This window comes from Platalea leucorodia (assembly GCF_965183815.1).
Source record: "Platalea leucorodia genome assembly, chromosome: W".
NCBI lineage: Eukaryota > Metazoa > Chordata > Aves > Pelecaniformes > Threskiornithidae > Platalea > Platalea leucorodia.
This window is the reverse complement of record NC_138859.1, coordinates 40,334,131-40,359,403: the sequence shown is the minus strand read 5'-3', so window position 1 is coordinate 40,359,403 and position 25,273 is coordinate 40,334,131. Positions and strand designations below refer to the sequence as shown.

Genomic DNA, 25,273 nt, shown 5'->3' with positions numbered 1-25,273 from the left:
AATGGCAGTCCCCTGCACATTTAGGGGAAGGGTTTTCCTGGCCTGATGTAATTCTGGGGAAAACTGTAGGGGTGGCTGGTCCTGCCAGCCAATCACAACAGATGACATGACCAGAAGAGGAGACCGACTTTTGGTGGGCCAGAACCATCATATATGAGCATTTTCCCCCATACGCTACATTACTAAGTTGATGCTGCTAACTAACATCAAGATAGCTGTTTGCTATTACTCATCACTAAACTAAGACACATGTAAAAAGTTGATACATAGTGTAAAAGCAAAACATTTTGTTTCTCTAGTTAGTAACAATTCAAAACAGTAAGTTAAAAAGAGTTTTCCATTATTATTGCATTTTATTTTTCCACATCCTTTACTTTCATCTTCTCATCAACTGAAAATTAAGTTTAACTTTCAAAGTCATCTCTCCAGTTTCAGGATAAGTGACTTGGGGGGAGGGGGGGAACAAAACACAACCAACCCTGACTTGTCAGAAAATATTCAGTTAACTTTTTTAAATAAAGACAGAAGGAGAAAGCTAGAGTTTTAATGTATTACAAATTTCATTGAATAAATGCTGCTTTTTTTTTTCTTTAAAAACTAAATGCTAATAGCAATAAAGGTCTTCACTGCTTTTATGTTGGACAAGAAACATGTTCAGTAGTAAATTATGTTGTTATGCCTGAAAATACAGATCTGCAGAGATTATTTTGAAACTATCAACCTAAACAAAAGCTATATTATACTCAGCCTTTTTCTAGGGACAACTATTCAAAGACAGACACTATTTTTAAATAAGACCTACTCTTGAAGTCATTAGGAAAAAAATATCATGTTTAATCAACACAGTTTACTTTGAGGGTTTTGGGGAAGGGTTTTTTGGGGGGCTGTGTGTCCCCCAACTGAAGCAGTTGAAATAACTAGTCCTTTGTCTTAATGCGATTGTGGTGGGTTAACCTTGGCTAGATGCCAGGTCCCCACTAAGCCACTCTATCACACCCCCTCCTCAACTGGACAGGGGGTAGAAAATATGACGAAAGGCTCGTGGGTCGAGATAAAAGAGATCACTCAGCAATTACCGTCATGGGCAAAACAGACTCGACTTGGGGAAATTAATTTAATCTATTGCCAATCAAATGTCAGTGTAGGATACTGAGAAATAAAAACAAATCTTAAAACTCCTATTTTTTATGCTATTATTTATTATTTATTATTATATTTATTATTTTATGCTATCCTATTATTTATGCTATTCTCTCTTTCTTTATAGTTTTAGGTCTAATATATACAATTTTAAATAATACTTTACAGAGTCTGAGTGCCTTTCTGTATTGGGTATATGTGGCAAGGTGGGGGGGGGGGGGCACTCACAGGTGGTCTCTGGGAGAAGAGGTCAGGGGCTGCCCTTTGCCAGACACAGCCAGTTCCAGGCAGCTTGATGAGGGACCCGCCAGAGGCCAAAGCTGAGGCAATCAGCAAATTTTGTGGCACCTCTGAAAACATATTTAAGTGTATTCGATTTACATGGAAACGTTTTGGTAGTGGGGGGGCTGCAGGGGTGGCTTCTGTGAGAAGACACCAGAAGCTGCCTCCATGTCAGACAGAGCCAGTTCCAGACAGCTCCAAGATGGAACCACTGATACAAAGATCGGTGTTCTCCGAACCCCCTTGCTTTCTAACTTTCCTCACCGAGGTGGGAAGCTAGGTGCGGATGGGTAAGGAAACCGATGTAATGAAACTCAATAACAACAGAGTGTTATTAAGCAGGCATTTTATTGCAGCGCTGGGCAGCACTGGGGATTCTCCACCATGAGTGCTCCTCCGAGTTGGTAGACTTTCAGAGATTATATGCTATATAAAGTCATACATATTCACAGGATTTCCGAGAATTCATTTACATAAACATGAGATTTCCTGGAACTTATTAACATATGCAAATGTCCGATCCGCATGCGCAGTCGTCTTCCTTGGTGGTCTGTGGGTGGTCGTCGGGGTCTTCAGATGAAGGCTCGTAGTCGTCTTCACTGTGTTCGCTGACTGATTTTTGCTTCAGTTCTGGGACCATGTCCTTCAAGGCTGTTGTTGTCATCCCCTTGCAACTTTCTTATCTTCCGTGCCTTTGTTCTCCCAAGGCCCAGTTGTCTGAGATGGGATCATCCCGGAGCCCCCTTATCTTACAACTACTCTAACTACTCTCTAAATCACAAAGGCCTTTCTTTTGTTTAGTTAAGCGACTAAGATATTTACAATATCCTCCTTTCCCCTAGGCTTTAATTCTTTCAGGAGGCATTTTGATGCAGTGGCTTTGTCTATCTATCTTGGCTTTAACCCTTTCACCACCACTGGCCAAAGCTGAGCCAATCAGAGACAGTGGTAGCGCCTCTGTGATAACATATTTAAGAAAGGGCAAAAACTTCTGCGCAGCAGGAGCTGTGAGAGAGGAGGGAGAATATGTGAGAGGAACAACTATTCAAACACCAAGGTCAGTGAAGAAGAAGGGGGAGGAGGTGTTCCAGGTGCTGGAGCAGAGATTCCCCTGCAGCCCATGGTGAAGACCATGGTGAGGCAGGTTGTCCCCCTGCAGCCCATGGAGGTCCACATGGAGCAGATATTCACTCTGCAGCCTGTGGAGGACCCCACGCCGGAGCAGGTGGATGTGCCCTGAAGGAGTATTTGTGACCCCATGGAGAGCCTGTGCTGGAACAGGTTCCTGGCAGGAACTGTGACCCCCATGGAGAGGAGTCCACGCAGGAGCAGGTTTTCTGGCAATACCTGTGGCCCCATGGAAAGGACCCACGCTGGCGCAGTCCATTCCTGAAGGACTGCACTCCATGGAAAGGACCCATGCTGGAGCAGTTCTTGAAGAACTGCAGCCTGTGGGTGGGACCCACGTTGGAGAATGTTGTGAAGGACTGTATCCTGTGGGAGGGACCCCACGCTAGAGCTGGGGAAGAGCATGAGGAGGAAGGAGTGGCAGAGATGAAGCGTTATGGACTGACCACAACCTCCATTCCCCATACCCCTGTGCCCCTCGGAGGGAGGAGGTAGAAGAGTTGTGAGTGAAGTTGAGCACGGGAAGAAGAGAGGGGTGAGGGGAAGGTGTTTTTAGATTTGTTGCTTCTCATTATCCTGTTCTGATTTGATTTGCAATAAATTAAATAAATTTCCCCAAGTCACGTCTGTTTTGCCCGTGACAGTAATTGGTAAGTAATCTCCCTGTCCTTATCTTGACCCACAAGCCTTTTCTTGTATTTTCTCTTTTATAAAAGCTAGGTGAAGAAGGAGGAAGGGAGGATGTTCAGAGCTATGGTGTTTGTCTTCCGAAGTAACCATTACACTTGATGAAGCCCTGCTTTCCTGGAAACGGCTAACCGTCTGCCTGCCGATGGGAAGTAGTGAATGAATTCCTTATTTTGCTTTGCTTGGCCGTGCAGCTTTTGTTTACCTATCAAACTGTCTTTATCTCAGTCCATGAGTTTTCTCACTTTTACCCTTCTGATTCTCTCCCCCATCCCCCTGTGGGGAGAGTGAGCGAGCAGCTGTTTGGGGCTTAGCTGCCTACTGGGTTTAAACCATGATACTTGTGGCCTACAGGATCGTAACATATTCCTTATATATAATTTTATTTTCTTATGTTTAATTTTGAAAAAAATTTGTGTTAAATTTTGTTCTTGCTCCATCTGAATGTTACCTCATGAGATGCAACAATTTAATATTTTCTCTATTTGCTTTTTTGTGTCTTAGAATAGTTTGGTATCTGTCTCAAGGAATAGCAGGAGTTGGTGAAGAATATCTACAATTCCTTGGTACCTTTCATGAGCTTTATCTCTAGTTTTAGTCTTGCTGTGACTCTTTTCCCCCTTTTCCGTCTCTACAAACATGGTATCCATCTGTATCTGTGACTATTCTAGGGGACCTTCAAGAGCATAGTGAAGTGACATTTTTTTAAGCCCCTTCAGCTGAATACAAAATTGTCATATGGTTAAGAACAACCATGTAGAAAATTGAGAGGGTGACTCTGGGCACAAGTTGGTGGGACCCAACTCCCCACCACTGTGTTTGTAATCTGGGGCTGGCAGTGCATACAGCAGGATCACCAGCTTGCACTGGAAGAGCCTGTAAGCTGCATACAGGTCAAGGGGCTAGCTGCCCCTGCTCTAGATATAGTGCAACGTGGCACCTTTGTAGATACTCTTACATAGCTCAGTTTTAACCTGACTTTTCCCTTTCAAGTAAATATTTCACTTTTTTTATTGCACATTGGAAATAATTATTTCCAAAACCCTTTGCTCTATAAGTACATAATTCCAAGAGCATGCTTTGGTGACAGCAAAAGAAAATGGAATTTCCAAGTATACATAATATATGTATGCGAGTAGTACAAGGACAACTTTTAGCCAAGATAAGAAGTGACAAGTGCCCCACCCCCAGCTTCTGGTGAAGTACTCGCCCCTGCAGACAGCCAGTTGTACCATTTGCTCCGGATGTTACGCCCCTCTTTCGGTCACATGGTCTGTTGTGATTGGCTGGAAGCATCCATTACCCCACGGGTCTTTTACCCTTAGCTCCAGCCAGCGTAGTGGACTGCACCGTACTCTGAGCCTTGTTGTCTCTCCTCCCTGCGTGTTGGAGTTCTGCCGCCCTGGACCGCTGGTAGGAGGTGGGGGTGGTGGTTCGCTGAGCCGCCGGGGTTGCAGTTCGGGCTCCGTGGCGGGCCCTGCCTGTGCCTGCTGGAGCGCAGGCGACGGGTGGTACCTTGGTAGGGGCCGCGGGAAGCCGGGCAGACTTTAGCGCACCGTGCGGCTGGCCAAGGTGCTGTGGGGGCCGGCGAGGGGCTGGCGGGAAAGGTGCTGTGCGGTGGGACCGAAGGGCGGTGGGCGGGTGCTGTGAAGCGCCAGCGGGCGTGTTGCGGAGTGGCGGCAGCGGGGCGCCCAGCATTGTTCGCGAAGGTCGTGTGAGGGCTGCGTCCCCCGTGGGGCCCGCCGGGGCGGTGCGATTAAATCACCCAGATGTGCGGCTCGGAGTAAGTGAGTGTGTGTGTGTGTGTGCGCGCGCGCGCGCGCTTCCTGGCTGTCGGGCCGCGGGCAGGCGGGTGGGCGTGTATTGGCTGGGCCGCGGGCGCGGCGTTAACTGCGGATTTCCTGTCGCGTCAGGGTGCTGAGCGCAGGGAGCTGACAACTTCTGCTGAGAGCGGCGTTACGCTTCTGCGTGCGGCGGCGGTGGGGTGCACTCGCGCTTGGCGCTTCAGCAAGAGACGGTAACGCCGCTGCCCCCTCGTAATGCGGCTGAGCCTCACAGCAGGGATGGCAGCTTCCGCCAGATGCTCCCTGTCTTTAAAGTCGCTTCTCAAATAGACCTTGATCACTCCGGGGCCGCGCCGTGAGACCAGGCAGCAGCGGTCAGGAGGCGTCTGAAATACGGTTATGTGGGGCAGGGTGTGCAGGGTAGGTAGCAGACACGTTCTTCATGTGGCTGAACAGCCGTCCTCTCACAGCTGCATGGTGCTTCTCGAGCCCTTGCAGCACCCAGTGCTCTTATGTAGACAGGATTTTCCCCTGCAGCACGGAGATCCTGATATGTATGTTTTCACTTTCCTTTTCTCTGAGTAGAGTTCATATCTCTGTACTTACTGTTGTAGTGTCGTCAGCAAGACAGGAATGAATTTGGTGAACTCTCTTCCTGCCACAGTGGAAGGGTCTGCAGGCCTGTTTTGCCCTGTGTGTTCTCTCTGACCCACATTTTCTTCTCCTCCTATAAATGCTTTAAAATATAATGGAAATAAGAATTAGGCAGTGAAGAGCAGAGCAGTGAAGCTGTTCTGGCAAATCTAGGAGGGGAAAAAAAAAAAGGTATTAATTCTGATACCTTTGTGTAGAAACCTTGGGAATTTTTATGTAAATCCTAAAGCTTGTAGTTAGATTGATCAAGTGTATTTTTTGCACCAGCTATTGTTAACAGACTAAACTGGTGGGAAAGACAGAATTAACATATGTTAGTACCTGTATCTGTTCATAACTGCTTAATTCTTTGAAGCTGCAACTTAAAACCAACAGCAGTCCCAATTATAACATTCTTAATACTTTTATACAAGTGCTAAACCTGACTATAACCTTACTATTCAGCCTAATAGTAACAAGGTATACTAGTGCCCAGCTTTCTGTGGGTAAATTTATATAGCACTGTAGTAAAAGGTGGTGGGTTTTGGTTTGTTTTGGGTTTTTTTTTCTTTTTTTTTTTTTGTGGGGTTGTTTGGTTTTTTTGTGGATTTTTTTTTTTTAGTGAAAGGTAAATGGAGAGTCAAAGCTCTGTTTAAATGTCAGTTATATCATCCATGATACTCACAGATTGCATTTGTAGCACTCTAATGTACATTAAAATGTTACTTTACAGAATATGAAGCTTGCTAAGTGGTTTTGGTTTATTAGCAGGTTTCTTTTGCCCATTAAGATATTGGGGAGGGAGTGTCTCTGAACAGTTAAAAGTACTGATGTTTCAAGTGTCCTACAGCTATGTAGTAAAATAAAATCATAGAATGTCCTGAGTTGGAAGGGACCCACAAGGATCATCGAGTCCAACTCCTGTCCCTGCAAAGGACAACCCCAAAATTCACATCATATGTCTGAGGGCGTTGTCCAAATGCTTCTTGAATATCGTCAGGCTTGGCGCCATGACTGCCTCCCGGGGGGAGCCTGTTCCAGTGCTCCACCACCCTCTGGGTGAAGAACCTTTTCCTTATCTCCAACCTATACCTCCCCTGGCATATCTTCCTGCCATTCCCTCGGGTCCTATCATTGGTCGCCAGGGAGAAGAGATCAGCGCCTGCCCCTCCTCCTTCCCTTGTGAGGAAGCTGTAGACCGCGATGAGGTCTCCCCTCAGTCTCCTCTTCTCCAGGCTGAACAGACCAAGTGACTTCAGCCGCTCCTCATAAGGCTTCCCCTCTAAACCCTTCACCATCTTCGTGGCTCTCCTCTGGACACTCTCTAGTAGCGTTGTATCCTTTTTGTACTGTGGCGCCCAAAACTACAAACAGTACTCAAGATGAGGCCGCACCAGTGCAGAGTAGAGCGGGACAATCGCCTCCCTCAACCGGCTAGCAATACAGTGCTTGATGCACCCCAGGACACGGTTGGCCCCCCTGGCTGCCAGGGCACACTGTTGGCTCATGTTCAACTTGCCGTCGACCAGAACCCCCAGATCCCTCTCCATGGGGCTGCTCTCCAGCCTCTCGTTCCCCAGTCTGTGTGTACATCCAGGGCTGCCATGTCCCAGGTGCAAATTCCGGCACTTGCCCTTGTTGAACTTCATATGGTTGGTGATTGCCCAGCTCTCTAATTTGTCCAGATCTCTCTGCAGGGCCTCTCTGCCCTTGGGAGTGTCAACAGCTCCTCCCAATTTTGTGTCATTGGCAAACTTTGATAGTAATCCTTCAAGTCCTGCATCCAAGTCATTTATGAAGATATGGAAGAGCACTGGCCCTAAGATGGATCCCTGCAGAACCCTGCTAGTGACTGGTCGCCAGCCCGATGTAACCCCATTTACTATAACCCTTTGAGCCCAACCCGTCAGCCAATTGCTCACCCATTGTGTTATGTGTTTATCCAGCTGTATGCTGGACATTTTGTCCAGGAGGATACTGGGAGAGACAGTATCGAAGGCTTTACTGAAGTCCAAAAAGATTACATCGACTGGCTTCCCTTGGTCAACTAGGTGGGTAACCTTGTCATAGAAGGAAATTAAGTTTGTCAAGCAGGACTTTCCCCTCGTGAATCTGTGCTGGCTGGGGCCAATGACTGCGTTGTCTTTCAGGTGTTTTCCAATAACTCCCAGAATAATCTTCTCCATAATTTTGCCAGGCACAGAGGTGAGACTGACAGGCCTGTAGTTACCGGGGTCATCCCTGTTGCCCTTCTTGAAGATTGGGACAACGTTTGCCAGCTTCCAGTCAGCTGGGACCTCCCCAGATTCCCAAGAGCATTGGAAAACCATTGAGAGAGGTCTCGCTATGACATCAGCCAGCTCTTTAAGTACCCTGGGATGAATCCCATTGGGCCCCATTGACTTATAGGGATCCAGCTGGAACAGCAAATCCCGCACAAGTTTGGGGTTAGTTGGGAGTTTGTCATTCTCACAGTCATGGTTCTCTAGCCGAGGGCTCTGGGGGTCCCAGAGCCCATCATCGGTGTTGAAGACCGAGGCGAAGAAAGCATTAAACGTCTCTGCTTTGTCTATGTCCCTGTTCGTGAGGTGACCATGCTCGCCAAGTAACGGGCCAATGTTATTTCTCCCCTGCCTTTTGCTATTTACATATTTTTAAAAGCCCTTTTTATTGTCCTTCACAGTACTGGCCAGCTTCAGCTCTAGTTGAGCTTTGGCCGTGCGTATTTCCTCCCTACAGTGGCGAACAGCCTCTCTGTAGTCCTCCCGTGTCACCTGACCTTGCTTCCGCTGGCCATACATTTTCTTTTTTCGCCTTAGTTCTAGCATAAGATCCCTACTCAGCCAAGCCAGCCTTCTACCTCGCCTGCTTGACTTCCGACATTTTGGAATTGCCTGCTCCTGTGCTCTTAGGAGGTGGTACTTAAAAAGTGACCAGCACTGATGGACCCCAGCACCTTCAAAAGCTTTTTCCCAGGGGACCTCACTAAGTAGTTCCCTGAGCAGCCTGAAGTCAGCTCTCCTCATATCCAGAGTTGAGGTCCTGCTGGCAGTTTTCCTCCTGTTACCATAGATTTTAAACTTGACTGCTTCGTGGTCGCTGTGGCCAAGGCAGCCACCAATCGCCACTTCACCCACGAGACCCTCTCTGTTAATAAGCAACAAATCGAGGAAGGCACCTTTCCTGGTTGGTTCTCTTAGTACTTGTTGTCATGTCCCACCTGGGGAGGAGGGGGGAGGAGTGACAAAGATTCGCAAATCCTCTCGGTGTGGATTAAGGTGGGCCAACACTCAAGGTCCGTACACAAACACCAGCTTTAATAGAGAGAGAGAGATTATCACCAGTCCTGGATCCAGCGTTGGTCCTGCCAACAAGGGTATTCGGTGAGGGAAGAAAAAGAGTGAGGAGAAGTGAAGGTTCTTATAGAGATGTTGATTCTGCGCAGGGTGCTCGGTGAGAATAATTCGACAAATCACGCACGCACGAGCATGAGCACGAACGTAAGCATGAGTACCGGTCCACACACGAGCACCAACTCCCACAAACTACAGCACATTTATCAGGCTACATGATTAGTATAAACCCGCCTAAATTTACACTTATTGGATAGTGATTAACGTTTCGTACACTATTGGTTTACTGTATTTAAATTTGCTTTGCTTGCTATGTAAATTAGCACGCATGCTCATTTCAGGTGTGTGTGGGGGGCAAGTCTTTTCGGTCCTGAATTGAGTCGGTGGTCGCGATCTCCCCTCGCCACATTTACCTTTTACCTACTTTCTGCAGTTTTATCTTCTCTGGCCACCGTCCAGTCTTTGGTGCCAAGATGTTCACTTTTGTTGGCTTGTTAGCTCTTCTTCAGGGTTAGAGCCGTTAGTTTTCCACAGTTTGTTATCTTTTAGCTCCCTCCCAAATTCCTTTCCCAAGGCACAAGTGGTTAGTAGTTTTGCTAATTGGAAAATTACATCAGTGACCAGTCAAACCAAGAGGAGCGATACCAGGGCTGTCCCCCAGGCAGTAGGGGTGGGGGGGGAATAAGACACTTCACAGACCACGGGGAACAGGGCCGAGGCAAGGCCGCCCTGTCTCCACAGGACTCCCTCCCTCACCCTCACTCCAGGGTACTGTCCGGTCCTGGGTCCTAGCGACTGTTGCTCTGCATTGTGGTTTTAGCACCAGGCTGTTTGAGACATCTTGTTGTTTTACACTAGCAGTTCTCTACACCACCCCGTGGCTCAAACAGTGGTGCGATTCGAGTTCCGTACTTTACATCTTCATCTTTGGTGGTGATTTGAATATAGCAGATAGAAGGAGAAAGAGAGGACAGGAGTTTATAAATCATACACCTAACTACTGCAAGGCCTATTACCACTGACAGAAATATCGTTAAAATCACAGTACTAATATCTACAAGCCATTTTCCCCACCCCGTGAGTCCAAGAGACTTCAGGAGAGAGTTGAACTAGGGTCCAGGGCTCCAGCCGTTAAACCGGTCCTTTGGTTGCATTGCTCGGAAAAGTTCTCCAGTCTGCTCAGATACCTCTCTCATCTTCTTTCGTGCTTCTTCTATGGTGGTAGTCGCGTTGTGAATGGTGAGACAGCATTCTCCATCGGTGAGATTCAACATTCCACATACTCCCTGCTCTTTTAACAATAGCATATCTAAAGCTAATCTGTTTTGTAAAGTCATTTTAGACACCTGTTGGACTTGCAAATTTAGTTCCCCGAAAGCATGTCTGGTCCAATTACTCAAAACATGTGCTTGCCAGGTTAGGTTTTCTAAGACAAACTGGTGTTTTTTAAGGGTTACGTATGGAGTAAATATATTTTCTAACATCAAAGATGTTGTCATGCCCCAGGTATAATAATCAGGTATTCGGACTCCCTGCACTGCCCATTCCGGTGCAGTCTGAGGTGCTTGAATGTCCCGTTTCCTCTGGTTATATTCGGGGTTGTTAAAGCCAAATGTTTTGGAGGGGCACATTGATGGAACACCGATGGTGCAGCGTAAACCCGCCATTTCATATACATGCAGGTGTGAGTACAGTTTTCCATCTGAACATGCCCAGAGGGTACCCTGAGGGGCTGGATACTTAGCAGTGGAGCATGTTGATGGGTCATGGGGTTCGGTTATTGCGACTCCTTCTTCCCACGCAAAATTCCGCTTTGCCTCGTGGGTAAGCGTGACTCCACATTTTATCGCAATTTCTGGATTAGTAATGGTTCCATTACACATGGAATCTCCAGGTTTAAACCCTGTTACCGGAAAACCCCAACAAATGCACATATCCCGAATAAAGACTCGCAGTTCGGGGATATACTATGTTTCTATGGGGTCCCACGTTAGCAATCCACAACTAACTGTTCATGAACACATCATTAGAGGGGTATCCTCATAGGGTAGGGGATTTATTTCTTGTGCATCAATTGTACTATCTGGGTTGGACAAAAAATGCTTAAGGGACCAAGCATATTCATAACGAGAGCGGCTATGGTGAGCATAGCCACCCCGTTTGTTAGGAATCCGAATACACCGACCCGGGGAAAACGCAACATTATATTCATGTTGCAAGGGTTCACCATGAGAGGGAGGGTCCCACCAACGTACAAGATTGCAAGGAATCTCCACCTCCCGGGGACACAATGTCCAATTTTTTTGGGCTGCAAGGGTGGCACTTGTAGTTCCCCTGCAGAGCTGTTGCTTCCAACAGGTGGCATTCCGCATATCTCTCCAGGGTATATTAACCGGAAATCGATAGGCCACTGGAGAGGGTTGGTACCAAGTTGTCCCGCTATACTCTTGGAATGGGAGTGAGTCAGTTCCCCACAAACATTTTCCTTTCCAGTGTGTATTTTGAATACATTTTTGGTTTAACGTTTCTAGCTTTGAATTTAGAATTCGTGAGAAATTTAGCCAAATGATGGCGAATTTAAAGCCCTCCGACGCGGATGTGGGGAGGTCTACACAAAGACCTTGGTCTGTTCGATTCCAGATCCGGATGAAACCTGTAATTAGTTCCCATGCCAAATTGGGTTGGTTATTCAAATTCCCAGTTGACTGAGACAGGATTATACATGCACAAAGTAAGAATATAAACTTCTCCCACACCATTTATCCCTAGTAAAGAAGAAAAATATGCTTAATAAAATCAGACCAACAACGCAAAAAATGACCCATCCAACAACAGAAAACATAAGTCCCACGGTGAGCTTCTGACAACCTGTAAAACATATACATAAAGATGAACAATGATTAATAGGATGGGACAATCCATCGGGTATGAATTCGGTGATTCTTCCCGTGGGCATCAGTAGCTTCCCAGGCGTACACTCCAAGAGGTTTCGTTAAAACCAGTGGAACTGTTCCCACAGTGGGAAGCTCCACCAGCACGGGTTGTCCTGGGTAATGACGTGTGTGAATGGGGTCCTTGGTTCCTCTTCTTCCTGGAAGTATGGTGGGAGGTTGGGGACAGAAAGCGGTGAGTCGTGGACATCCATTTATCCCCCAGCGACTGTTCACTTTATAAACTGCATCCGGCAGTCTCTCTGCCCACCTAGGATCGTGAGGCCTCAGGGCACGTTTCAAAAGCCCATTTGTGTGTTCAACAATTCCATTGGCTTGAGGGTGATAAGGGGTGTGGAAGATCCACTGAATCCCTTCTCTCTGCGCCCACTCCTTAACTACTCCTGCAGTAAAATGACTTCCTTTATCTGATTGGATCGATTGGGGCTTGGGTAGGTAACTGAACCAGAGTTTTAAACCTTTTACCTTGCTTTCCCCAGTAGCTCGCTGCACCGCTTCTGCTTGTGTCAGCCCTGATACCACTTCTATCCCTACTAATACATACCTTTTCCCATTGGAAAGTTGAAAGGGACCGATATAATCTACTTGCCATGTCTCCCACAGCCCCTTCTTATCTCGCAAGTGTAAGAGCGGGTCTTTCAAAGGGTCATGTTCTAATCTTATACAGCATTGACTACAAGCAGAAATGATCCTGTATACGCAGCTCTCGGGTTACAGGCCAGCCCCTGCCATCGGCTTCTTTGAAGAGGTCTTTAACCCCTGAATGACCGCGTTTCACATGTAACCACTCTAACAGATATTCCCATTTCTCCCCTTCACTTTCTACAGCTATATTTGCTAGGCGGGTCAGCGAGTCTACTTGGTTGTTCAAAAGGTGAGCTGGATTGTCTCCTGCTTGATGTGCAGTGACCCATCCTACCAGAAAGGATTTTTGTTTGGAAATATTCAGAATTTCCTCCCACTTTTCCCGCTGCCATACTGGTATTCGGTTTACCTCCCATCCATTTTGTTCCCAAAAAGGGAGCCACTCTGTACATCCCTTGAACACAGCATATGAGTCTGTATAACTATACACTGGTTCTCTGGTCTCAGCTTCCCTGGTGACCACACTCCACACAGCAACTAATTCGCCCACTTGGGCACTCCCCTCACCCTCCGTTATGATTTGGTCCCCAGAGTCAACATGTAGTGCTACTGCTCGGTACTTCCACACCTTTCCCTCCCTCCTAGAGGATGCGTCAGTGAACCACACATTTTTCAGATGGGGCTCAAATGGAGGAGCAGGTTTTATGCATGAGGGAGGGGGTTCTGTGTCTGGGTGATCGGTGGGTGGATCTTGTATTTGGAGTATTTTGGGCGCTCCTTCCTCTATTTTCCGTGTGTGGCAATAGTGATCCAACTGCGCATACCACTTCCTTACTGTTTCTCGCTGTGCCGCCCCAATGGGAGGTGGGGTTCCAGACAACACTGGCTTCAAAACCTTAAAGGGCCCTCATAAGATGATTGGTTGCTGCCGTATGATCCTTTCGGCTTCCTGCAAAGCTAGACTAACCACAAAAAGGCCCTTCTCCCAAACTGAGTAACGGTTTTCTGCATCTTTAAAACTGCGTGAGTAGAATCCTATGGGACGAGTTGGACCTTCAGGCCCACGTTGCCACATATGTATAGATAGCCCGTGAATTGCAAAACCCCATTCAATGTGGAGTGGATCTGTTGGGTGTATTGGCCCTAAAGCCTGATACGTGCCTGCTTCAAAAATCAACAACTTTAAGGCTTCTTCATGGACAGGGGTCCAGTCCCAGATGACTCTTTTGCGTGTTAGATCATATAAGGGATGGGCTATGATAGAAAAATCCGGAATGTGTTTTCTCCAAAATACCAGCAGTCCTAGGGCATGTTGCAGTTCTTTTTTTATTACCAGGCATTTTTACTTGTTCAAGAGCAGTTAGAGTTTTGGGGGGAATGCATGCCATTCCTCCCCTCCACCAAATGCCTAGGAATTTTACCTCGGAAGAGGGAAGCTGTACCTTTTCTGCTGGGATTTGGAGCCCTAAATTCTCTCGGTGATTGATTATCTCCGTCTGGGTCTGTCCTACTGCAGCAGCATCAGGGCCGCCTATCAACACACCATCGATGTATTGATATACCTTGACGCCCTCTCCAGGAGTGACTTGAGCAAGCTCTTGTGCTAGTGCATAGTGCGCAATGGTCGGTGAATGACGGTATCCCTGGGGAAGACGTGTGAAAGTGAATTGCACACCCTCCCATGTGAAGGCAAAGCGGTCTCTGTCAGCTTCCTGTAAGGGAACCATAAAAAAACATATCCTTCACGTCAATGGTTGCTAAAATCTGATGTGCTTGCTCCTGTATGGTCGCGAGCAATTCGGCTATGTTAGGCACTGCAGCCGTCAAGGGGCCTGTGTTGGCATTTAGGCGCCGATAGTCAATTGTTAGTCGCCATTTTCCATTTGGTTTGCGGACTGGCCATACCAGGGAGTTGTAAGGTGAGTGAGTTGGGATAATTATCCCTTGCTCTCGCAACTCCGTTATCACAGGGGTTATACCCTCCCGAGCCCCTAAGGGAAGAGGGTACGGTTTGACATTAACAATTTTGGAAGGAGGGAGCACGGGTGCCGATTGTAGAAGTCTTACAGAAACCATGGGGAGTCCGAATTTCCACTCCCTTCCTTTTGAGTCTGTCCATGCTCTCCCCTTCAATAAATCAAGTCCTAAAATGTTCATAGGCAAAGTACCCAATATCATCGTGGTCTCAACAGGAGATGTGTCTCCCGGTAACCAGCATCTGACTCGAGCCGTTGGCTGTGGCTTAGAGTTTCTAAAAGCATCTGTGACCCAAATTTGTTTTTTATCAGCAACTATGCCATTGCGATTAGCGACATCCGCCTGAAGTGCTGACATCTGAGCACCCGTGTCAACTAAGAAAGTAACTGGGGTTTTAAAGAGACCAAGGGGAAAAGTAATTAACAAGTCCCCTTTATTATTTTCTGTGAGCCTTCTCAAATGGACCCACTGGCCGTCCCCCGGCTCACTTACTGGGGATGGCACATCCAGTTTTCCGTCCCAAGATCAATCAAATCCTTTTCGGGGGCGTTAGGTACCTTAGAGGTAACTCCCGCAATGTCATTAGATCGGGGCTCCGCCCTCATACTCTCGCAAGTGTGCTGGTCAATTTGGAGGGGTACTTTCTGTTTGTTTTTCCACGCTCGAACGACCTTCTCTAAGGTTATAGTGGGCATACCATCCATTAACTCCCGGGGAATCCCCTTCTCGATTCCCTCTGCCCACAATAGGTTTCTCCTCACCCCTGAGGCCTGAGGAGGGGGCCGATTTTCTCGCTGTTCCACTCTCCTTACAGCAGTTCTTGATTTTATAGCCCCCCTAGTGAGACCTATTCTCCCACCATAATTTATCAGTTCCTGGGCTACTTCCCCCCAAGTCATGGCCCCTCTCTCTTGTTGGTTTCGTCTCCCCCCTCCCCTCGGAGCCAGGATATCCCTTAGACGGTCCTGCAGCTGTACCGCGTACAGCTTCAGTGAGTCCGGAAGACCCCGGATCAGGGGAGTCATTCTATCAGGGTGTGCATTTAACAACATCGGGGAAGGCTGTTGAGGGACTAAACGCCTGTCATGCATCAACTGGAGGCAAGCAGCCTTTTGTAAACTTTTGGTTAAGTGATTTATATCAGGGGTCTCAATATATGCCGGGTCTCCTCGTTCCAGGGGGTCTAAACCTCCTGCCCAGTATGCGGCTCGTTGAGTTAACGACCATGGCTCTCTTTGATCATCAGTGGTTAAAAATATACCGGGCCCCCAGTATACCTGCGCCTCATCTTCTGACAGTAAAACTTGGTCTCCGCCAGACAATGACACCCTCCATACATACTCAGTCTCAGATTCTTGAGCCCGTCTAGTATATTTTTCCTGGATTTTTGTTAGTTCGGTTGCCGAATACGGCACCATCCGTGTGGTGACTTGCGGAGCTCCTCCACCTTGGCCTTCGGTGGTCTCCGTTTTGATTAATGGTCTCGGAATTGCCTGCTCTTTTTCGGCTTCAGGATAAAAAATTTCTTGACTAATTTTCAATTCCTTGAGCGGGTATAGAGGTTTTGAATTGGATGCCGACTTTTCGGCTAACTTTGCCAAACTTGAAAATCCCGGCTCACTATCCGGAATTGAGTCACAATCTGTTTGATTGTAAACCCCCCACTCATTCTCTTCTAATTCAGACCATAAGATTTTTTCTCGGTCCAATGCATCCGCTAGAGCCGTGCAAGCCCTCTGAGTGGCATTACGCTCCACAGTTAGCTGTTTCTGTGAGCTCTCCAGCTGTTTTTGTAAACTCTTGCTTTTCTCACGTTCCGCTGTTAATTGGTCCTGTAAAGACCTAATTGTTTCTCCTTCCGCCTGCCTCGCCAAATGCCTTTCCTTTTGTGCCGCTGTCAGCGCAGCTCCTAATACAGCACACACCAGACCCTTTCCTTTACCCGCTCGCCACTTCTGCTCCTTCGCAAGGGTGACTATACGATTTACCACTGTCTCAGGGTCGTGCCAATTATCATGAGCCGAAGCTATTCCAGGTGGCGTAGGGCACGCTTTGTACTCCTTCAACTTCTCAAAGATTGGGGAGCAGTCAAGCATCGACATTTCCCGGGCAGTCATGACTTACCACTGCTCGAACCTCTCCCGGCCTATGGCTGAGAGGTCACTTCCCGATTCTCCCTGTCCGTGTTCACCGGATGGAGAATCGGTATCCCCTTAGGACTTTCCAACACCGAGGGGATCCTGTCCGTGATGCCAATTTAAAAAATGTCACGTCCCACCTGGGGAGGAGGGGGGAGGAGTGACAAAGATTCGCAAATCCTCTCAGTGTGGATTAAGGTGGGCCAACACTCAAGGTCCGTACACAAACACCAGCTTTAATAGAAAGCTTCTATAGAGACAAATATCGAGTACAAATATTCAATACCCGCCAACCCTCTCACAGTTATATTCACCCCAGCTATGCGGTTTTACAGAAAATCAAGGTAGGCTATGCAGTACTTAACTTCAATTTAACAACTTTAACAACTTAATCACCTTAGGAAAAGTGAGAGAGAGAGAGGGAGGGAGAGAGGGGGTGGGGGGGAGAGAGAGAGGGAGGGAGGGAGGAGGAGGAGAGAGAGAGGGGGCAGGAGAGAGGGAGAGGGGGAGAGAGAGAGAGAGAGAAGAGAGGAGAAGAGAAGAGAATCACCAGTCCTGGATCCAGCATTGGTCCTGCCAAGAAGGGTTGGCTACTGAAAGGACTGAAGAGAACACCACCTGAACACCTGATCCTTCAACCAACTGCCCCAAGGCTCTGAAATCCCTTTTGATTGACTTGGGACTTCTTTTTGTTATCTCTTTGCTGCCGACATTAAGAACTAATAGTGGGTAATAGTCTGAGGACCTTACCAGACTAGGAGGTTTTCTAGTGACATCTAGTCTCATGATACAAAAATTCATGGATGCTTCTCCTCACAGTCTGAATCCCCCCCAAGGGAGAAACGGAGTATTGAGAGAGTCCCTGAAATGAAACTCAATAGCAACGAAGTTACTATTAAGCAGGTATTCTTTATTGCAGCGCTGGGCAGCACTGGGGATTCTCCACCATGAGTGCTCCACCGATCTGGTAGACTTTCAGAGATTATATACTATAAAATCCTACATATTCACAGGATTTCCGCGAAATCATTTACATAAACATGAGATTTCCTGGAACTTATTAACATATGCAAATGTCCGATCCGCATGCGCAGTCGTCTCCCGCGGTGGTCTTCAGGTGGTCTTTGGGGGTCTTCAGATGAAGGCTCGTAGTCTTCTTCCCTGTGTTCGCTGATTGACCTTTGCTTCTGCGCAAACTCGGTCCTAAGATCACGTAAACGGTGTCCTTCAGGGCTGTTGTCGTCATTCTTTTGTGACCTCCTATCTTCCATGTATTTGTTCTCCCAAGGCCCAGTTGTCTGAGATGGGATTATCCTGGAGCCCCCTTATCTTACAACCATTCTAACTACTCCCTAAATCACAAAGGCCTTTCTTTTGTTTAGGTAAGTGACTAAGATATTTAAATATCCTCCTTGCCCCTAGGCTTTCAGGAGGCATTTTGATGCAGTGGCTTTGTCTATCTTGGCTTTAACCCTTTCATTCCCCCCTTTTCTTTAAACTTTGTAAATTTCTTTTCAAAGGTCTTAAGTTTCCATATTTTATCACCTTAGGCAAGGCCCAAACTCTCATAGCCAATTTCTTCAGCTTATACCACAAAAGGCAATTGACAACTGTTAGTATAATAACAAACACCAATAATATCAGGAGTGGGTGGACTAGAACATTCAAAGTTTTCTCTGCAGAGGGTGAGTATCCCAAAAAGATATCCCACCAATGATGGGCAGTATCATCTTTAATTTGACTAGACAGTCCAATAAGTTTGTCCTTAGTTATCATTGGTTCAAGATTTTGTTTAATTTTTCCAGAGATGTTTGCACGACTTATATTTAAGCCAAAACATTGCCACTTGTTCTTCTGTATATGCGAACACATAAAGGGAGTGATTAGGTGATATTCTGCAACTACCGATCAATTAGTCACTAAACACACATGTCTGGCATTAATTTCTACAAACATGTCAAACACATCAGGAGACAGGATCATCCATTTGCAACTGTTAACAGAATGTTCTAATAAGCATGGTTAGACTGTTGTCCACATAAGATACCGTCAGAGGTGGTTTCACAAAGATCTAAATCATATGTTTGTCTCAGGCAGTGGCAAAGATTTTTCAGGAATTATAATTAATACCTCACCTTGTTCCACAGCTCGTCTTGCCTCGTAATCAGCCAATTTATTTCCCACTTCCCTGTCAGTGTTACCTCTCTGATGCCCTTTGCAGTGCATAATCGCCACTGCTGACGGAAGTTGTACGGCATCTAAAAGTCACAAAATTATATCAGCATGTTTTATACCTTTTCCTTGAGTGGTCAAGAGTCCTCGTTCCTTCCAAATTGCTCCATGGGCGTGGACTACACCAAAGGCATATTTTGACTCGCAGCCCTTCAGCCAGCTCCAACGCTCTCACTAGGGCAATTATTTCAGCTAGTTGTGCAGATGTACCCTTAGGGAGTGACTTTGCTTCCACCAGTCGGTCTGTGGTGGTTCCAGCATATCCTGCCATTCGAACTCCATTCTTTATGAAACTGCTCCCATCAGTATACCACCTTCGGTCGGCTTCCTCCAGCGGCTCCTTCTTCAAGTCTGGTCTGCTTGCATATACAGTTTCAATAGTTTCTATACAATCATGCACAACAGTCTCCATTTCCTGATTATCGCTTATGATTTCTATATCATCTAAAACGGAGGTTACAGTGTGGGAAGTGTGCACAATCATCTTTTGTCCCAAAGTAAATTTTCGAGCTTCTTGGATAATCAAAACAACGGCGGCCACTGCCCGAAGGCATCCCGGCCATCCTTTGCTTACTTCATCCAATTGTTTAGAGAAGTATGCTACAGCTTGTTTATAAGGACCCAGCTTCTGGGCCAGAATTCCCAGAGCCACTCCTTGCCTTTCATACGAGAACAGCCAAAAAGGTTTCGTTACATCTGGTAGGCCCAAAGCTGGAGCCTTCATTAGCTCCAGTTTCACTTCCTTGAATGCCCTCTTAGCTTCATCAGTCCATATTAATTGTGTCTGGCTATTTTCAACAGTTCATATAGAGGGTTAACCAAAAGTCCATAATTATAGATCCATAATCGGCACCAACCTGTCATTCCCCAAAAGGTTCAAAGCTCTTTTACCGTGGTTGGTTCTGGAGTTCTGCAGATAGCTTCCTTTTGGTCATTCCTGAGATGTCTTTGTCCCTTAGAAATCATGAATCCCAGGTATATTACTTCCTTCTTCAAGATTTGGGCTTTCTGTAATGAGACTCGGTAACCACTTAATCCCAGAAAATTCAACAAGCTCACAGTCCATTCCTTACACTCTTCATCCTTTTCTGTGGCTATTAAGATATCATCCACATATTGCAAAAGAATCCCATTTCCTGGGGGCCTCTCCCAGGTCTCTAATTCCTTAGCTAATTGATTTCCAAAAATGGTAGGGCTGTTTTTAAATCCTTGGGGTAACACTGTCCAGGTCAGTTGGGTTTTTCGTCCTGTATCGGGGTTTTCCCATTCAAAGGCAAATAAATTGCAGTTTTCTGGAGCCAAGGTAAGGCAAAAGAATGCATCCTTTAAATCTAACACAGTAAACCATTCATAGGTTTCCTTTAAACCAGTCAGCAGAGTATATGGGTTTGCCACTACCGGATACAAATCTTCAACTATTTATTACCCACAAATCTTGCACCAATTGATAAGTTTTGCCATCAGGCTTTTTGACGGGCAAAATGGGAGTGTTATATTCTGAAGAGCATTCAATTAAGTCCAAATTTTATAAACTCTTCTAAAATACTTTTTACCCCTCGCCTATCTTCCAATTTCAAGGGGTACTGCTTTATCTTAAGAGGTCGTGCCCCTTCTTTGAGTTTAACAACAACCAATTCAGCATTTTTAGCCTTTCCAGGTATTCCTGAGGCCCACGCTCCTGGGTATACCTGGTCTTTTATTTCTTGTATAATTTCTTCTTCTCTAATTTGGGGTTCAGTAAGAACCAAGCTTAAAATTCCAATGTGATTTTTGTCTGGTATTTTAAATTCAATTTCCCCATTTCTAAATTTTATTTCGGGATTTAGTTGTTCTAATAGGTCCCTTCCCTTCCCAGTAATGGTCTAGGAGCCTCAGGCAGGTAGAGAAATTTGTGAATCCCCACACTCTTCCCAATTCTAAATTTTAATGGTTTCAAGAAAAAAGCTTTTTCAACCTGCCCAGTTGCTCCCACAACATTAACATTTTGTTTACTTAGAGCTAACAAGGTTTGATTCAATACAGAGAATGTGGCTAACGCAGCCACTATCTCCTTTCCCAGTTTCCTTCTGTCCTCCCCCTCCCCATTCCGATATACTCTCCATGCTTCCTCCAGCAACTTTTCTAAATTCCTTATATCTGGTTCCCCAAGTTTCTGAAGTTTCTTTCTGGTATCATTAGCGGATTGTCCCAGAAACAGAGATACCAACCGCTGTGTGGCAGCTTCTGACTCCAGTTCCATAGTAGTAAATCTTCTCACAGCAGCCCGTAAGCTATCTAAAAACTTCGTGGGCGTTTCAGTCTGCCCCTGCTTGATAGCATACAGAGCAGACCAGTTAACTGCCTTTGGGATCGCATGTTCTATTCCAAATTTGATCCAGGTTCGGTATCGTTGCAACAAACGGTACTGAGCTGGATCATTAGGGTCCCAACCCGGGTCCCTGGAGGGCACAGGATCTTCGGCTGTGCTGTGTAACACTCGTCCCTCAATCTATGTTTCTACAAGAGCTCGGGCTGCCTTTAATACAAGCTGCTTCTCAGTTTCAGTCATAGCGTCTAGCATAAGATCCACATCTTTCCAGTCCGGGTCCAAATTCTCAGTAATCCACTCAAACCTTTTCGCAATCCCACTTGGGTCCTCCCTGTACCCCTTAATCGCATCCTTCCACTTATCCACATCATCCATCTGGAAAGGCACTTTTCTTCCGCCTTTCTGGGTTTCTCTCTCACCTTCAAACACCTCTAGTAGTCCAATACTACATGCTGAACAACATCGCTTCAACTTCCCTAACTCTTTCCGATTTTCCCTTTCCAAAGCCAACACCATGGGATCTTGGGGAGCAAAATTAAAACCACAATCTTTCTGGGACTCAGGGTGATTTCGGAGGGTGAAAAACATATCCGCATACATAGCTTCGTCCCATTTTCCTCCCTCCTTAAAAATAACAGGAGTTGCAGCAAGGCATTATACTTCAGAGTCCTATTCAAAGGCCACTTCTCTTCATCATCTAATTTATACAATGGCCATCACTGATTACAATACTTAATTAGAGTTTTCTTATTCACATTTCCTCCAGGAGGACCCCTTGTGTCCTTCCAATGATATAAAATGCAACCTAATGGAGATTTCTTTTACTTTGTTGTGACCCTCCCATTTTATTGGTCCCAGTTCTCTCCTGTATTCCCTCAGTATCTTAACTGTTAGTTCCATGGTACACACTTTACCACTTAGAGGGTTACAGAATTACTGTTTTACATCCGTACAACCTTTTTCTTTCGCTTCGTCCGTCTCCGGCCGTTTCCCTCGCGGGACAACGAAACCGCGGATCAGGACTCCGCACTCGCTTCGTACTAAGAGTACGTCTCATTCACACACGCACAGGACAGTATAGACACTTTTGACAACAAAAAGCTCACATACCAATACAATGAACAAAAATCCTAAAAGCAAACACAGAGCAACTACTTGTCCTTATAACATGCCAAACACAATCCCAAAATCAAATCACCGAGTTCCAAAGCCAAGATCCAATGTACCCAAATGCAGGCGTTCCAAATGAGCACCGAAGTGCTCCCAGATGGGCACCGAAGTGCCCCCAGTGTATACCTTTAAGGCGCTAGCAGCCCGGTATACTCCACCAAGCGTGAACCACTCACGGCTTACAGGGGTTTCCGACAGATGACTAGTCCCAAATCAAATTTAAGAAAGAATACCTTTTTCCGAAGACGGTCCTTGTCTGCTCCCGCAGCGATCCGATTGAGGCAAGGAATCCCTCCGGAAATTTTCCGGGGGTACCCTAGGGAGTCCCGTTCTCAACGGGTCCTGCAGCCGAGCAGAGAGGGTCCCATCTGGGGTGCCAAAACTGATACAAAAATTCACGGATGCTTCTCCTCACAGTCTGAATCCCCCCCAAGGGAGAAACGGAGTATTGAGAGAGTCCCTGAAATGGAACTCAATAGCAACGAAGTTACTATTAAGCAGGTATTCTTTATTGCAGCGCTGGGCAGCACTGGGGATTCTCCACCATGAGTGCTCCACCGATCTGGTAGACTTTCAGAGATTATATACTATAAAATCCTACATATTCACAGGATTTCCGCGAAATCATTTACATAAACATGAGATTTCCTGGAACTTATTAACATATGCAAATGTCCGATCCGCATGCGCAGTCGTCTCCCGCGGTGGTCTTCAGGTGGTCTTTGGGGGTCTTCAGATGAAGGCTCGTAGTCTTCTTCCCTGTGTTCGCTGATTGACCTTTGCTTCTGTGCAAACTCAGTCCTAGGATCACGTAAACGGTGTCCTTCAGGGCTGTTGTCGTCATTCTTTTGTGACCTCCTATCTTCCATGTATTTGTTCTCCCAAGGCCCAGTTGTCTGAGATGGGATTATCCTGGAGCCCCCTTATCTTACAACCATTCTAACTACTCCCTAAATCACAAAGGCCTTTCTTTTGTTTAGGTAAGTGACTAAGATATTTAAATATCCTCCTTGCCCCTAGGCTTTCAGGAGGCATTTTGATGCAGTGGCTTTGTCTATCTTGGCTTTAACCCTTTCACTCAGGTCTTAATTTTTCTTATCTAGTTATTATTTATATGCAATTTTATGTAGGGTTTGTCGTGGTTTAACCCCAGCCAGCAACTAAGCACCACACAGCCGCTCGCTCACTCCCCCCCGGTGGGATGGGGGAGAGAATCGGAAGAGTAAAAGTGAGAAAACTCATGGGTTGAGATAAAGACAGTTTAATAGGTAAAGCAAAAGCCACACGCACAAGCAAAGCAAAGCAAGGAATTCATTCACTACTTCCCAGCGGCAGGCAGGTGTTCAGCCATCTCCAGGAAAGCAGGGCTCCATCACGCGTAACGGTTACTTGGGAAGACAAACGCCATCACACCCAATGTCCCCCCCTTCCTTCTTCTTCCCCCAGCTTATATACTGAGCATGATGTCATATGGTATGGAATAGCCCTTTGGCCAGTCTGGGTCAGCTGTCCTAGCTATGCTCCCTCCCAGCTTCTTATGCACCTGGCAGAGCACAAGAAGCTAAAAAGTCCTTGACTAGTGTAAACTCTACTCAGCAAGAACCAAAACATCAGTGTCTTATCAACATTATTCTCATCCTAAATCCAAAACACAGCACTCTACCAGCTACTAAGAAGAAAATTAACTCTATCCCAGCTGAAACCAGGACAGTATCCACCCCTTATTCCATACCATTTACGTCATGCTCAGGTCCCACATTATCCAATACATCCTCATTAACCACCACCCCACTTATTCTATGGACCACTCCTGTAAAATGTCTGTAAAATGTCCATAAACATCCACAAATGTCCACATAATGTCCATTGAGTTCATTTAGTCCGTGACTGGGCTCCATCGGTGATGGTGATCACTCAGGACAGGAGAGGTGGTGTGTTGCGTGGAGTTATTGGGCACCAAAGCCAGCTCAGGTCGGGTTACTGCTGCACTTGCACTGCTTCTTGTAAGGCTTCTCCTCCATTTGTTCAGGTGGTTCCTGCTATGGTAATTCCTATAACATGCAACTCAGATCATGGGTTACAACAATTTAAAGGTATTTCCATTACAATCTCCACCCCTGGCCACTTTGGGCCAGGATTAACATTGCAATGAACTCCTCCCCTTGCTCCTAGCCTGGCTAGCAACAAGGGGTTCCTGTTATAGTAATTCTCATAACATGCAACTCAAATCCTGGGTTACAACAATTTAAAGGTATTTCCATTACAATCTCCACCCCTGGCCCCTTTGGACCAGACCATTGGGTTTAACACTGCAATGGACTCCTCCCCTTGCCCCTGCTTCGGCTTGGACTTATCCACAGACTGTAGTCCCTTAGCGGTTTACCTGCTCCAAGCGGAGCCTTGTCTATGAGCCACAGTCTCTCCAGGGGTATACCTGCTGTGGCATGGATTTATCCACAGCCACAGTCACTTAGAGGTGCACCTGTTCCCACATGACCTTCTCCATGGGCCACAATGCTTTCAGAGATATACCTGCTCCAGCGTGGCCTTGCCCGCAGCCACAGTCTCTTCAGAAGTAAACTTGCTCCACCATGGCCTTACCCGCAGCCACAGTCTCTTCAGAAGTAAACTTGCTCCACCATGGCCTTACCCATGGCCACACGCTTTGAGGTGCTCCAGCATGACCTCATGCACAGCCACTGATGCTTCAAGGTGTACCTGCTGCAGCACGGACTTATCCACAGCCACAGATGCTTCGAGGCGTACCCTCTCCAGCGTGGACTTATCCTTGGGCCACAATCCCTTCAAGAAGTATACCTGCTGTGGCACAGACATAACCATGGCCACAGACTCTTCGAGACATACCTGCTCTGGTATGGGCTTATCCACGTCCACAGGCGCTTCG

The 25,273-nt window shown here is 46.5% G+C and overlaps 1 protein-coding gene across 2 annotated transcripts in view; it reads left to right on the top strand.

Moving 5' to 3' along the window:
* The first annotated feature begins 4,550 nt into the window (after positions 1-4,550).
* LOC309602017 (macrophage immunometabolism regulator-like) overlaps positions 4,551-25,273 on the top strand; it is a 54,955-nt gene continuing 34,232 nt past the window's right edge. Inside the window, exon 1 of one of the 2 annotated variants that reach the window (XM_082335293.1) lies at positions 4,551-4,657. The gene's annotated coding sequence lies outside the window, so the exon portion shown is untranslated. The remainder of the gene's footprint in view (positions 4,658-25,273) is intronic. The other variant, XM_082335294.1, reaches the window with a different exon arrangement.